Source organism: Panthera tigris, chromosome C2 (genome assembly GCF_018350195.1).
Source record: "Panthera tigris isolate Pti1 chromosome C2, P.tigris_Pti1_mat1.1, whole genome shotgun sequence".
Taxonomy (NCBI): domain Eukaryota; kingdom Metazoa; phylum Chordata; class Mammalia; order Carnivora; family Felidae; genus Panthera; species Panthera tigris.
The window spans coordinates 57504382-57518108 of NC_056668.1; the positions used below are offsets into that span (position 1 = coordinate 57504382).

General features: G+C 38.4%; 1 long non-coding RNA gene across 1 annotated transcript in view; it reads left to right on the forward strand.

The window, feature by feature from the left end:
• Positions 1–12441, forward strand: part of LOC122230769 — a 172462-nt gene extending 160021 nt beyond the window's left edge. The window contains exon 3 of the long non-coding RNA XR_006207846.1: positions 12277–12441. This is a non-coding gene — a long non-coding RNA (uncharacterized LOC122230769). The remainder of the gene's footprint in view (positions 1–12276) is intronic.
• Positions 12442–13727: the final 1286 nt, after the last annotated feature.

Below are 13727 nucleotides of genomic sequence, written 5' to 3' on the forward strand. Positions count from 1 at the left end.
GTTTATTTTTGCTTTTGTTTCCCTTGCCTCTGGAGACGTGTTGAGTAAGAAGTTGCTGCAGCCGAGGTCAAAGAGGTTTTTGCTTGCTTTCTCCTTGAGGTTTTAGATGGCTTCCTGTCTTACTTTTAGTTCTCTTATCCATTTTGAGTTTATTTTTGTGTATGGTGTAAGAAAGTGGTCCAGGTTCATTTTTCTGCATGTCACTGTCCAGTTTTCCCAGTACCACCTGCTGAAGAGATTGTCTTTATTCCATTGGATATTCTTTCCTGCTTTGTCAAAGATTAGTTGGCCATTCGTTTGTAGGTCCATTTCAGGGTTCTCTGTTCTGTTCCATTGGTCTGAGTGGCTGTTTTTGTGCCATATCATATAACTTTTTAAGTTTGAAAACAGGGGGTATGATCCTTCCAGCTTTCTAATTCTTCCTCAAGATTTCTTTGGTTGACATAGGTAGGGTCTTTTGTGGTTCCATGTGAATTTTAGAATTATTTGTTCCAGTTCCAGCCATGGCCAGTTCCAGCCATGGAGATTTTGATAGGGATTGCATTGGACCTGTAGATTACTTTAGGTGATATGGACATTTTAACAGTATTAATTTTCTCAATCCACAAGCACAGAATTCCTTTCCATTTATTTGTCCATATCCTTTAATTTCTTTCATAAGTGTCTTACAGTTTTCATCTCCTTGGTTAAATTTATTCCTAGGTATTTTACTCTTTTTGATGAGGTTTTGAATGGTATTATTCTCTTGATTTTGGTTTCTGGTAGTTCATTATTAATATATAGAAATGCAACAATTTTGGGGGTGCCTGGATGGCTCAGTTTGTTGAGCATCAGACTCTTGGCTCAGGTCATGATCCCAGGATCATGGGATGAAGCTCCAAATCAGGCTCCACAATCTATTTCTTTCCTTCTGCCCCTCTCCTCTCTCTCTCTCTCTTAAAAAAAAGAACTGCAACAATTTTGTATATTGATTTTTATATCCTGCAACCTATTAAATTCATTTATGTGTTCTAATAGTTTGTTGTTGTTTTTTGGTGGAGTCTTTAGCCTTTAGGGGAAATTGGTCTATAGTTCACCTTTTTAGTGGGGTCTCTGGTATTGGAATCAAGGTAATGATTTCATAGAAAGAGTTTGGAAGTTTTCCTTCCATTTCTATTTTTTGGAACACCTTGAAGAGAATAGGTGTTAACTCTCCCTTAAATGTTCGGTAGAATGTTTGGTAGAAAGCTTTCTTGCCCTAGACTCTTGTTTTTTGGGAAATTTTTGATTACTAATTCGATTTCCTTACTGCTTATGGGTCTGTTCAAATTTTCTATTTCTTCCTGTTTCAGTTTTGGTAGTGTATATGTTTCTAGCAATTTGTCCATTTCTTCCAGATTGCCCATTTTACTGGCATAATATTGGCATAATATTGGCATTTTATTGGCATAATTATGGCATAATTGCTCATAATATTCTCTTATTCTTGTTTTTATTTCTGCCGTGTTGATTGTGATCTCTCCTCTTTCATTCTTGAGTTTATTTGGATCCTTTCCTTTTTCTTTTTGATCAAACTGGCTAGTGGTTTATCAATTTTGTTAATTCTTTCAAAGAACCAGCTTCTGGTTTCATTGATACGTTCAACTGTTTTTTCGGTTTCGATAGCATTAATTTCTGCTCTAATCTTTATTATTTCCTGTCTTTGGCTGGTTTGGGGTTTTATTTGCTATTCTTTTTCCAGCTCCTTAAGGCGTAAGGTTAGGCTGTATCTGAGATCTTTCTTACTTCATTAGGAAGGCCTGGATTGCTATATACTTTCCTCTTATGACTGCCTTTGCTGCATCCCAGAGGTTTGGGGCTGTGGTGTTACCATTTTCATTGGCTTCAATATACTTTTTAATTTCCTCTTTGACTTCTTGGTTAGCCCATTCATTCTTTAGTAGGATGTTCTTCAGTCTCCAAGTATTTGTTACCTTTCCAAATTTTTTCTTGTGGTTGATTTTGAGTTTCATAGCATTATGGTCTGGAAATATGCACGGTATGATCTCGATCTTTTTATACTTACTTAGAGCTGATTTGTGTCCCAGTATATGTTCTATTCTGGAGAATGTTCCATGTGCACTAGAGAAGAATGTATATTCCACTGCTTTAGGATGAAATGTTCTGGATATATCTTTTAAGTCCATCTGGTCCAGTGTGTCATTCAAAGCCATCGTTTCTTTGTTGGTGTTTTGATTAGATGATCTGTCCATTGCTGTGAGTGGGGTGTTGAAGTCTCCTACTATTATGGTATTACTATCAATGAGTTTCTTTATGTTTATGATTAATTTATTTACATATTTGGGTTCTGCCACATTTGGCGCATAAATGTTTACAATTGTTAGGTCTTCTTGGTGGATAGACCCCTCAATTATGATGTAATGCCCTTCTGCATCTCTTGATACAGTCTTTATTTTAAAGTCTAGATTGTCTGATATAAGTATGGCTACTCTGGCTTTCTTTTGTTGACCATTAGCATGATAGATGGTTTTCCATCCCCTTATTCTCAATCTAAAGGTGTCTTTAGGCCTAAAGTGGGTCTCTTGTAAACAGCATATAGATGGATCTTGTTTTCTTATCCATTCTGTTACCCTATGTCTTTTGATTGGAACATTGAGTCCACTGATGTTTAGAGTGAGTACTGAAAGATATGAATTTATTGCCATTATGATGCTTGTAGAGTTGGAGTTTCTGGTGGTGTTCTCTGGTCCTTTCTAATCTTTGTTGCTTTTGATATATGTATGTATATATATTCATCTTTTCTTCCCTCAGAGAGTCCCCCTTAAAATTTCTTACAGGGATGGTTTAGTGGTCACAAACTCCTTTAATTTTTGTTTGTCTGGGAAACTTTTTATCTCTCCTTCTATTTTGAATGACAGCCTTGCTGAATGAAGAACTCTTGGCTGCATATTTTTCTGATTCAGCACATTGAATATATCCTGTCACTCCTTTCTGGCCTGCCAAGTTTCTGTGGATAGGTCTGCTGCAAACCTGATCTGTCTTCACTTGTAGGTTAGGGACTTTTTCCTCCTTGCTGCTTTCATGATTCTCTCCTTGCCTGAGTATTTTGTGAATTTGACTATGACATGCCTTGTTGATGGTCAGTTTTTGTTGAATCTAATGGGGGTCCTCTGTGCTTCCTGGATTTTGATGTCTGTGTCTTTCCCCAGGTTAGGAAAGTTTTCTGCTATGATTTGCTCACATAACCCTTCTACCCCTATTTCTCTCTCTTCATCTTCTGGGACCCCTGTTATTCTGATGTTATTCCTTTTTAATGAATCACTAAGTTCTCTTATTTTTATTTCATGCTCTTTTGCCTTAGTCTCCCTCTTTTTTTTCTGCTTTATTATTCCTCATAGGTTTGTCCTCTGTATCACTGATTTGCTGCTCTGCCTCATCCATCCTTGCTGTCATGGCATCTATTAGAGATTGCAGCTCAGTTACAACATTTTTTATTTCATCCTGACTAGCTTTTACTTCTTTTATCTTTGCAGAAAGGGATTCTAATCTTTTATCAACCTCAGCTAGTATTCTTATTATCGTGATTCTAAATTCTGGTTCAGACATCTTGCTTGTATCTGTGTTGATTAATTCTCTGGTTGTCATTTCTTCCTGCTCTTTTTTGGTGAATTCCTTAGTTTCGTCATTTTGAAGGAAGAAACAGAATAATAAAGTAAAAAAAAAAACCTTAAAATTAAAAAGTTAAAAATAACATAAAGAAATCAAATTAAGGATGCTAGAGCCTAGGTGTTTTTTGGTCTGGTTGTTGAAAGAAGTTTGATAGATTAGATAAAAAAGGGAAAGATAAGGAAAGAAAAAATAGACAAAAGAAAAAAAGTGGGGGAAAGGAAAACATTTGAAAATTTGAAAAAGTGGATACAATAAAATAGAATAAAATGAAATGATGAAAGTAAAATAGAATTTAAAATATCTACAAAAAAGTAAAAAATACGCAGAAAAAAATTGAAAATCTTTGTAATAAAAATGGAAAATAAAAATATTTTTTTCTTTCTGTATTCAAGAATAAGAAAAGAAAAAGGAAAAAAATGAATAAAAGGACCAGCGAACAGAATGAAGTATGATTGAAATTTCATCTGGTTTCCCATAGAAATCAAGCTACAAAGCACTTTATAGTCTGTAAACTAAGCAGGTGGAGAGACTTGTGTTTATCAAGAGTGCAATTGGCCCAGTTGGGTGGGGTTTAGTGTAACAGCTCCGTTCTCCACTTAGAGGCACTGCTTAGCTTACTAGGGTGGATTGCTGTGGCATGTCTAGGCATGTATGTGCATGCGTGGGAGGGGTGAAAATTGTGTCACCCAGCTACCCAGTCTCAAGTATGGGAACTCTGTGCTTTCCACAACCAGCAATCAGGCATCCCTCCTTTGTCTCTGGCTTCTTTCCACCCCTGCTTCTTGTCTGTGACCAAGCCATCAGGTGCCAGGTGGCACATCCCTCCTGAGTTTTATCTCAAATGGGGCTGCGTTTCTCACCCCCTCACTTCTGAAGGACTGTGGTTTTGATCTGCTCAGGTCCTCTAGGGGAGAGTCTCACTGAGCAATGGCTGGGTGCCCGCCCACCCCCAGGAACGTTTACAAGACCACACTGATGCCAATTCCCAGAGACTGTGGCTGGGTGCTAGCCCACCCCAGGAAATGTTCACGTGATCTTGTGGCAGCAGTGTTTCAGGGTTTATGGAAAATCACAACACACATCTGGCACCAGGCTTCACCCTTAACATCCTTGTTCCAACACCAGCGAATATGGTTGTTCTCCAGAGTCCATTGGGACCTTTGCCTGTGTGGTGGCCGCACAGCCTCTACCAAATGTCCTCCCAGCAGGAGAACCACCTCTCCCCATGTGGCCCGAGGACCCCTTGGACCTCGCTCTCTGCTCCTGGGGATTCGTCCTTCCCACCAGAGCACCGCCAGGTACCAAGCTACGGAGATTCAGACTCTGTGTTCCCCCTATTTATAGAGTCTTAATGGAATTTAAACACTCTCCTTTATCCTTTCTCCCTTTTTTGTTCAGTCCCTGCAGCTGATTCCACTTTTACACCTTCTCTCTAGCTGCTTTTGGGGGAGGTGCTTTTCCTGTACTCTCCCCCCATGTCTCTGTCCTCTTTCCACAAGCAAAAACAGCTCCCTGCCTTCCATGTCTTCTCTCTCCCCCCCGTTCACCTCTCCATGCTGCATACCTGCCAAGTTCTGTGGTTCAGGTTGTGAAGATTGTTGTGTTAATCCTCAAATCAGTTTTCTAGATGTGCAAGATGGTTTAGTGTTGATCTGGTTGTATTTCAGCAATGAGAGACGCAAAAAAAAAAACTTTCATGCTTTTCCACCATCTTGACCCCTCCCCACTCAGTCAAAATTTTAAATAAGCAATAATGAATTTGTTATTATCTCTCCTGGAAAGCCTTGAGAATGGAATAATCTGATGATATTAGTTAATACATAGACATGTTTCTTTTAATAAAGTAGTGGGAAAATGAATACCCTTTTATAAAAATTAAAGGTTTTAACAAGGACAAATGCATGGATAGATGGACATCCCATCTCTCTCAGAGGCTGTCAGCAAAAAAACACTGTGGAAAGAACCAATGCTCTCCTTAGAAAGTGAAGTTGGATTTATTTTAACACCATTAAATGCGGGTTTAACTCTCTTTTAAATGTGTGAAGTTAAAAACTGAGTTTAAATATGTTATTTTTAAAAATCTAAACTTGATATGTTACCTTCATCCAGCTTCCCCTAATGTTAGCATCTTATATAACTCGAGTACATTTGTCAAAGCTAAAAAATTAATCTTGTTACAATACTGTTAATTAAACTACAGACTTGATTTGTATTTCACCTGTTTTTTCCACTTATGTTCTTTTTCTGTTTCAACTGTATTACATGTAGCCAAAATGCCACCTTACTGTCCTCTAATCTGTGACAGTTCCTCAGTCTTTCCTTGTTTCTTATTTATTGAGAATTTTGAAGAATAGTGGTCACATATTTTGTAGAAAGCCCCTTGATTCTGGTTTGGTTTGATGTTTCCTTATGATTAGACTGGAATTATGGACTTGGGGGAGACATGCTGAGGAGTTGAGGGAACTTTTCATTATATCATACCATATTGGATACATATTATTAACATGACTTATCACTGATGATGGTACCATTGATCTCTTGGTTAAGGTGGTATCTGTCATTGCTCTCTACTCTGAAGTTATTATTTTTCCTTTCATATTCTATTCTTTGGAAGTGAGTCACTAAGTTCAATGAACACTCAAGCAGGGGAGAATTAAGCTCTGCCTCCTGAAGAGGGGAAGAACTATATATATATATATATATATATATATATATATATATATATATCTCTTAGAATTCTTGTCTATGGAAGATTTGTCTCTTCTCCGGTATTTATTTCTTATTCAGTCATTTATTTCCCTTAGTATGGGCACATGGATATTTGTTTAATTCTTTGAGTGTTAATCCAATGCTATAGTTCTTTATTTTGTTGCTCAGATTGTTGCAGTTTTGGCCATTGGGAGCTCTGTTGGGTTGGTTCCTGTGTGCTTTTGACATATGTCCATCTTTTTTCCTCTCCTTTTTCTTTTGTTCTTTTATTTTTAAATCCCTTTCTTTCTGGCACTACAAGATACTCCAGGTTCATCTTTCTTTTCCCTGCCCCAGCCCAAGAATTAGCCACATCTCCAAGGAGCCTTGTTAACGAAGTTATTTTTTATTCATGAACTCAGAAACTTAAAATAAGCCTTATTTTCACTTAAGTGTCTGAAAGCTGAGGCAAATATGCAGATGGTCCATCTTATGCATATGGATCTTCCCTTGATCATTTAACTTTTACAGTGTCAGAAATCATATCTGACACGCAATTGAAGAACTTGCCAGTTATCAGAAAGCTTATTTTTATGGTTTTAGCCAGATGAATGCCATCTACACAAGGTCTGAAAAGGTGAATATTATTCCTGTTCAGTCAGATCTTTAGTGACCAGGAATAATTTAATTAAATTCTGCTCTAAGCAATAATGCAATGGCAATTTGTGTTTTCGAATATAGTAGAGATTAGTGTACATTTCTTAGCTTGCACTTTCTAAATATATTTCCTAGTTTATATGGCCTGAAATGTGTTACCAACATTGTTGAGCTCTGGACAGCTGGCCAGAGCTAAATGCAAGCTATTCTCCCCTATGAGCCATATGTTCTGGGAATCACATTGCTGATGGATTTAAACCCTTTGCTGTGATCAGGAAGAAAGTAGGTGTGTCTAAAATATTCTACACAGAATCCAGGCACGACCAGGGAGAGACACAATTTATTGCCACTTCTCTGGTCTTATGAATGCAGAAAGGACAGAAAGTAGATTGTCAATGTGGAAAAAGACTACAGTAGAGATTGCATTTTCAGGAGATCACATTTTTAAAAATGTTTCATTGTTTAATTCATTTCTTTTCAAAAAATATTATTGCGACCTTCCTAGATAAGTTCAATTTCCTTCGCTAACCCCCACATTGAAATACCTCACAGCACAATATCCTAATATTGAAAAGTTAGGAAAAAAAACCTCTTTCTTAATAACCTTATAGTCTCCATGATGCAATGTTCATTTGATTTACTGCTTCAATATGTTCTCTTTAATGATAAGTTGCTTTGGTAATGGTCAAAAATCAGTAGTTTTATTGTCATGTTCCTTAATTTTAATGGTCTATATATTACTAGGAGACAGAAAGAAGACATATACTACAGTAAAAAAATGTTGGGGAAAGAACTAATTCATGCTTATGTTTGGACATGGAGAACCAGTCTGGCCTTATAAAATGAATTTATCAAAACCTTTGTTTCAACACTCCTGCTTTTACATTATTGAAAGAAATTTCTGATAATCTCATTTCCTGAATAGTCTGAATGGGCCACACTGGTCAAGTTTCCATTCTGCCTCATCATTCACAATATCTTTAGCTCCATGGAAACCAGGAAAACAGAGAAAAGAAGAAAGAAAGGTAGGTCCTCACAATAATGTTAATTATATAACCAGGTTTTATGCTATCACAAAATGCCTTCTTATGCGCCATCTCTTTTGATACTCTTAATAAGTTTTACCTAGACATTGATTCAGGTAAATCACTGAAGCTCTGATTCAGAGCTCCTTGGGCGTCATTTCAAATACTGAAGTGCTATTTACTAATGGCAGGACCAGAGCTCCAAGTAAGGATGGATGGATCTCAGGGTCTTCTTTACACACCCAAGTAGCCTAAGGATTTCCAGAGAAGATAGCTCTCCCTTAACCCACAATGCCTTTAGAAACTGCATTTAGCCAGAGACACCAGAAAATAAAAGGTACACAAATACAGTGAGGGGATTAGTGGGATGGCATCAACTTCATTGGAGAACTGGAAAATACGAATGGCCTAATCATGAGGATATAAAAGATCATATTTGCTGTTACTGTTTCCAGTTTTATTGACTTGGTGAACAGCCCAAGGAGAGATATGGTAGATAGGCCATGAAAGGGGCTACAGTGACAGAGATCCTTTGAAGTAGCCAAGAACACCGAAATTCCCCCATTCCAATAGCACCAACTGCAGCCAAAGATACACTTGGCATGACAGAAGTACCAGGTTCCAAAGTTAGGAAGAGCCTCAGACATTCCCTTATTTTATAAATGTGAAACAAAGTTGAGAACTTGTCCAACTCCACTTAGACAGATGGTTTCTCCTACTTTGAAAACCTCCACAAAAGTGTAGTGGAACCCTCTCCTCCATACCCCTTTCCGTGTTCATCATTGTTAACTATCATGATATTTCTCCCAAGGTTTAGCTTGAATCTCTCAGGCTGCATTTTATGCTCTTTCCCTTGAGAAAAAGGATAAAATAAAATATATATACTCTTGTTTGTGAATCTTCTTATCTCAATGGAACATTCTTCAATTTTAGATATGATTGGGGAGAATCTTCTTTTTAAGACTGACAAAAAAAAATCTGATTCATACCTACCTCATTAACCCATCTTTTTCAAGCAAGTCCTCTTCCCCCTTCTTCACTGCAGCTTTGTTTTTCATAATAGACTGCTCTCTTATGCTAATACTTTTGTCTTAAAATGTTAAGCGTGAATGCCACTTCATCTAGATAGACTTCTGTCAATAAAACTTACATGAAATGTAGCAAAAATACCTAGATTTTTATTTTTCATAGCTTTGCAGATTATTGCTCTGCAGCATGGCAACATTAACTTCATGGAACAATGACAATTAAGACTGTACCGGGGAAAAGCACCATTGCATAGTTCTTCTTGAAACCACATCAGCATAAGGAGTTCTTGGCAAAGACTTAGTATCTGTGGATAATGATAGAATGCAATTGTCATGAAAAGCTAACTTTAACCTAAGTTAAATTTCTCTCACCAGCAATGTGTAAACTAATAGATCCTGATGTTAGTTTACATGTTAATCCAAATTTAGCGTGGAAATAAGGCGATTTTTTTCACTCTAGAATCGGCCAAGTTATAGAATATGTTTTAAAGAAAGTGGATATTTGGTAAGCATTAGCACATCTAGTTGGTAAGCATTAGCGTATCTAGTACAGAGAAGACATGCCTAGGACACCTACATGCAGGAGGGAGGCATCCAGTAAAAGTGTGGTGCTCAAGTTGACTTGTAACAAGGAGAATTAAATAGCCTACAGTTACCGATTACTGAGTATCCAAAAATGGCCATTAGCTCCTTGGATGTCCTTTATCCAAACTCATGGCTATTGGGAACAGCTTCCTGTTGGCTAAAATAATAACTTTGGAACATTGTGGGTATTACTTCCCTCTTCGTCATTTTCCTTCCAGCTAGAGCTCATTATCTGGTATTATGCAGCTGATGCTAGTTTGAGGCCCAAGATGATGGGATGAGACGTTTTGGCAACTTTAGTAATGAGGGCAGATTCCCTAGGTGCTGCCACTGTTTCATACAGCTGTATTTGGAGAAGTCCTTGCATGTCATCTAACTCATCTCTTTTTTCAGATAAGAAACTCTGGCATAGGCAGATTGAGTTACTTGCTCAGGACACCTAGCTTATTAATGACAGAGCTTCAAAAAAAATAAAAAACAAAAACCAAAAACCACCACCACCAACAACAAACCCCCAAAAACAACCCAGGTATCCTGACTTTCATGCTGGTGCTATCCAACTATAGTTCATGAAACTACCTCTTGATCCTCTAAGTGAGAGGTGAGAGGAACTTCTAGTTCAAAGTCATGGCAGCACCATGTAAAACTCAGTGTATTGTAACCAGAAACACTGTAGGGCAGGGGGGTGGAGTAGGATCTGGATCTCATAATGAATGAGTGCAAAAGCACTAGGGAGGGCTCCCTGGGAGATCACATGGAGAGGAGGGCAGGGGAAGAATAGGAAAACGCCTGGGGCTTGAGGAACATTCTACTATTTTTTGCTCTTTGCTTGTTTTATTTCTTTGTTGTTTTTATTGTTGTTGTGTAGTCTCACCCCTTTACGTTAGAAGCCAACCAAACCTCAACTAAGGCCTTCAGTGTTTAAATTTCAGTGCCTTAAGCAACAACAATAAACACCCTTCCATTTATTCAATGTTACGGGTCAGAAAGTATGTTAAACCCTTTAACTGCCTTAGACAATTTAATCACCATAAATTTCTGGGCACGCAGAAGGTATCATCTTTGTTGTTATCCTCAGGCTGTACTTCCAACCTTCCATCTGCCTTTCCAGAGCTTCATATCTAGATTCTGTCTCTTTGTGCAGCAACTGGACTGAGTTTGGGCTCTTCATTTTGGCTGCACTATGGACAGTCAGACTAAGGAGCCATCTCCCCTAATACTTGACTCCATGCAGGCTCCAGAAACCCTTCACTGGTCTGGCCTCCTGAAAGTAATTACTGGCCCTAGAATTAGAGCCTCTACTGCAAAGCTCCTTCCTGAGAGCCGGGAAAACCCACTGGCTCTTGTTATCCTCTGTGTAAATGTGATTTAATGTCTTTTTTTTTTCAACTAAGAAATTCCATGTTAATTCAAAGTTAGTCATGTAATATGATCGTACAAACCTCACTAGGCTAGAGCCGCCATCCTAGGCTTGAGGTCCCCTTGAGTGCCACACTGGTTATTTACCCAAAGTTCACATACTCCATGCTAATTCACCTCTGTGACTTTGCACTTGCTATTTAGAACACTTTTCTTCCTTCATCTATCTGGAAGTGTTGAACTCTGTCTTTCAAGCTCAGCTAAAACGTCTGTTCTGTTGACTTCCCCAATCACTCTGGGTTGTTTGTTTGTTTGTTTGTTTGTTTTTCCCACTGTGGGGAGACTGTATTTGTACAGGAAGAAAAGAAATTGTGAAAATGGAGTTCTAAAGTTGTCAGGAACCTTAAAGGTCAATTAATCAAGCTTCTAATTTTACAGGGTAAAAGATCAGGGAAATATAGGAGTGGTAAGAAGATCAATGAATAAAGACTTTTCGATACAGAACGGAAATTATGACTTAATTTGCCTCATTTCTAATCCGGGGTCTCTTCAACATGTAGATTGTAGCCACATTAAATTCTAGAATTTAACATTCTCGACAGAGGAGATGCATTTGGCTGACTGCCTCGTCACTGTTCTGTGATTACAGTGTGCAGGGCAGTAACTTCTCTTAAAAAGGAGGTTGAGATGAGCATTTCACTTTGTGTTTCTGACCACAGGCACGTTAATGGAGCACCCTGAATGTCAGATTAATATTATCAGAAAGGGGCAGCATAATCTGCCTGCTCAGGAATCTGTGCAGCTTTGAAGAATGAGGGGAAAGAAACAAGGACCAATGAGGATAGATCATTGAATAAGAAAGACAATGACAAACTGATTTTGTGAATTAATGCACAAAGGAAAGATCTCCAGTATACCAGTTCCTTTATGACTGGCAGGTAAATGTCTATCTGTTGGTAGGAAAATATTCACTGGACAGTAGAGTGACCAGTACTATTTGAGAAAATGAAAAGCTATTGAAAAGGAATAATAGAATCAAACAGGCAGTGAGAAGTTCAGAGAACTCTTCAACAAAAGGAAAGCAAGCAACTTTCTAATGACAACCTATCCTAAATGTAGCTGTATATCCAGAGGGGGGGAGAAAAGATTGAGAACAAATTCTCCAACAATTGAATTTATGGTAATGGAATGTAAGCACATCGTCTCACTAGGACAGAGGACTCAACAAATAATAAAGTAGGGGAAAAAATAACTTTGCCCTTCAGAAATACATTTTTTAACTCTAGGTAGCAAGAGTGGAGAGATTTCTTGATGCAAAATGCCTGAAGTCCTGCTATTGCATTAGCCTTTATGGTTGGGAATTGGACGATTCACCAGAAGCACCGAGGGATCAAAGCAGAAGGTGAATGCCCCGAGTCTGAGAGAGCGTCGGACGCATGAGGAGAAGCAAAGGCAAGTTTTCTGTGAATGCCAAGTGCACGTTCCCCTGGGTAGAAGGGAGGACAGCTGTTAGGTTGCTCCCTGATGGAGTTAATCTTGACAAGCTTTTTGGCAGTTGTTTCATCTTTATGATACCATAAGATAAAAATAGTAATCTCTGTTAGAGCTTTACGGTTTTTTAAATGCTTCGAATTACATGACTTTTAATAGCCTATGCTCACAATCACCCTGGGAGTTAATGCATTTTTATTGTCTGGGCTGATCTGGGACAAGTCACAGTCCCCTCCACTTTGTTCCTAGCCATCACCACTTCGTGTGATCCTGACCCTATTGTTCCCTCCATTAAGGCCTGACTTGTCTCTGACCCTTGCCTCTGACTCCCATTTTCTGGTCTGCCTTTGCTCTTTGCACTTTTCAAAATGCTCATGGGTGCACAGCCAGACTCCAAGTCCTCCAAATACTTGAGGCAACTCATCCAGTACTTTCCACTTTTTACCACCAGCCAAGTCCCCCCATTCTCCCTATCCCTCACCCAGGTAATTCTCTTCTTTACCCATCCAATGGGTGAGAAATAAACCCGATTTCCTGATTGCCTAGTATTCTAGCTGGGCCCACTTTTTAGACAAGGAAACTGAAGCTGAGAGAAGTTTCCTTGACTAAGAAGATCACATGTCTCATAAATGCTTGAATTATAACCCAAATTCAAGCTACCTCTAATTATCAATAGGCTATACATTAGCCACCCTTTTTATACTCTCCAATCATATATCACTCAACAGCAAATGCTTTTTCAATGTAAATTAACTGTCTTTCCTCTAAAAATGTCAAGACAGGGGCTGCTTCGTATCTCTTAATTTTGCAAGTTTAGTGGCAGGACCATGCACGGGCTGGGTTGCTTTGGCTTAGTGTAAGTTATATCCGATAGGGATAACATCAGACAAATCCAGACAGAATTATGTAGTAAACCTACAGCCACAGTTAGGGAGGTTTGTATGCTCACATGTGTGCATGTATGCGTAGCTTGGAGGGGAAGTTCAGAAGCAGTGGTCAGGGATCCAGTGAAGAACATGGTCGAGGGTCTCGTCATGGAGGGTCTGTATGTAATATTAAGAAATTTACATCTTAAAGACGTGAAGACTTGAATGAGACTTAAAGTGATTTTCAGCAAAAGAGTAATAGAATCACATTTATGGTGTTTATATTACATTTTATGCCTTCACACTTGTATGTACCATGTATATACTCCCAACAGACTTAAAGACATAAACAAAATGGTCAAAGTCCTGAGGGGATTCTC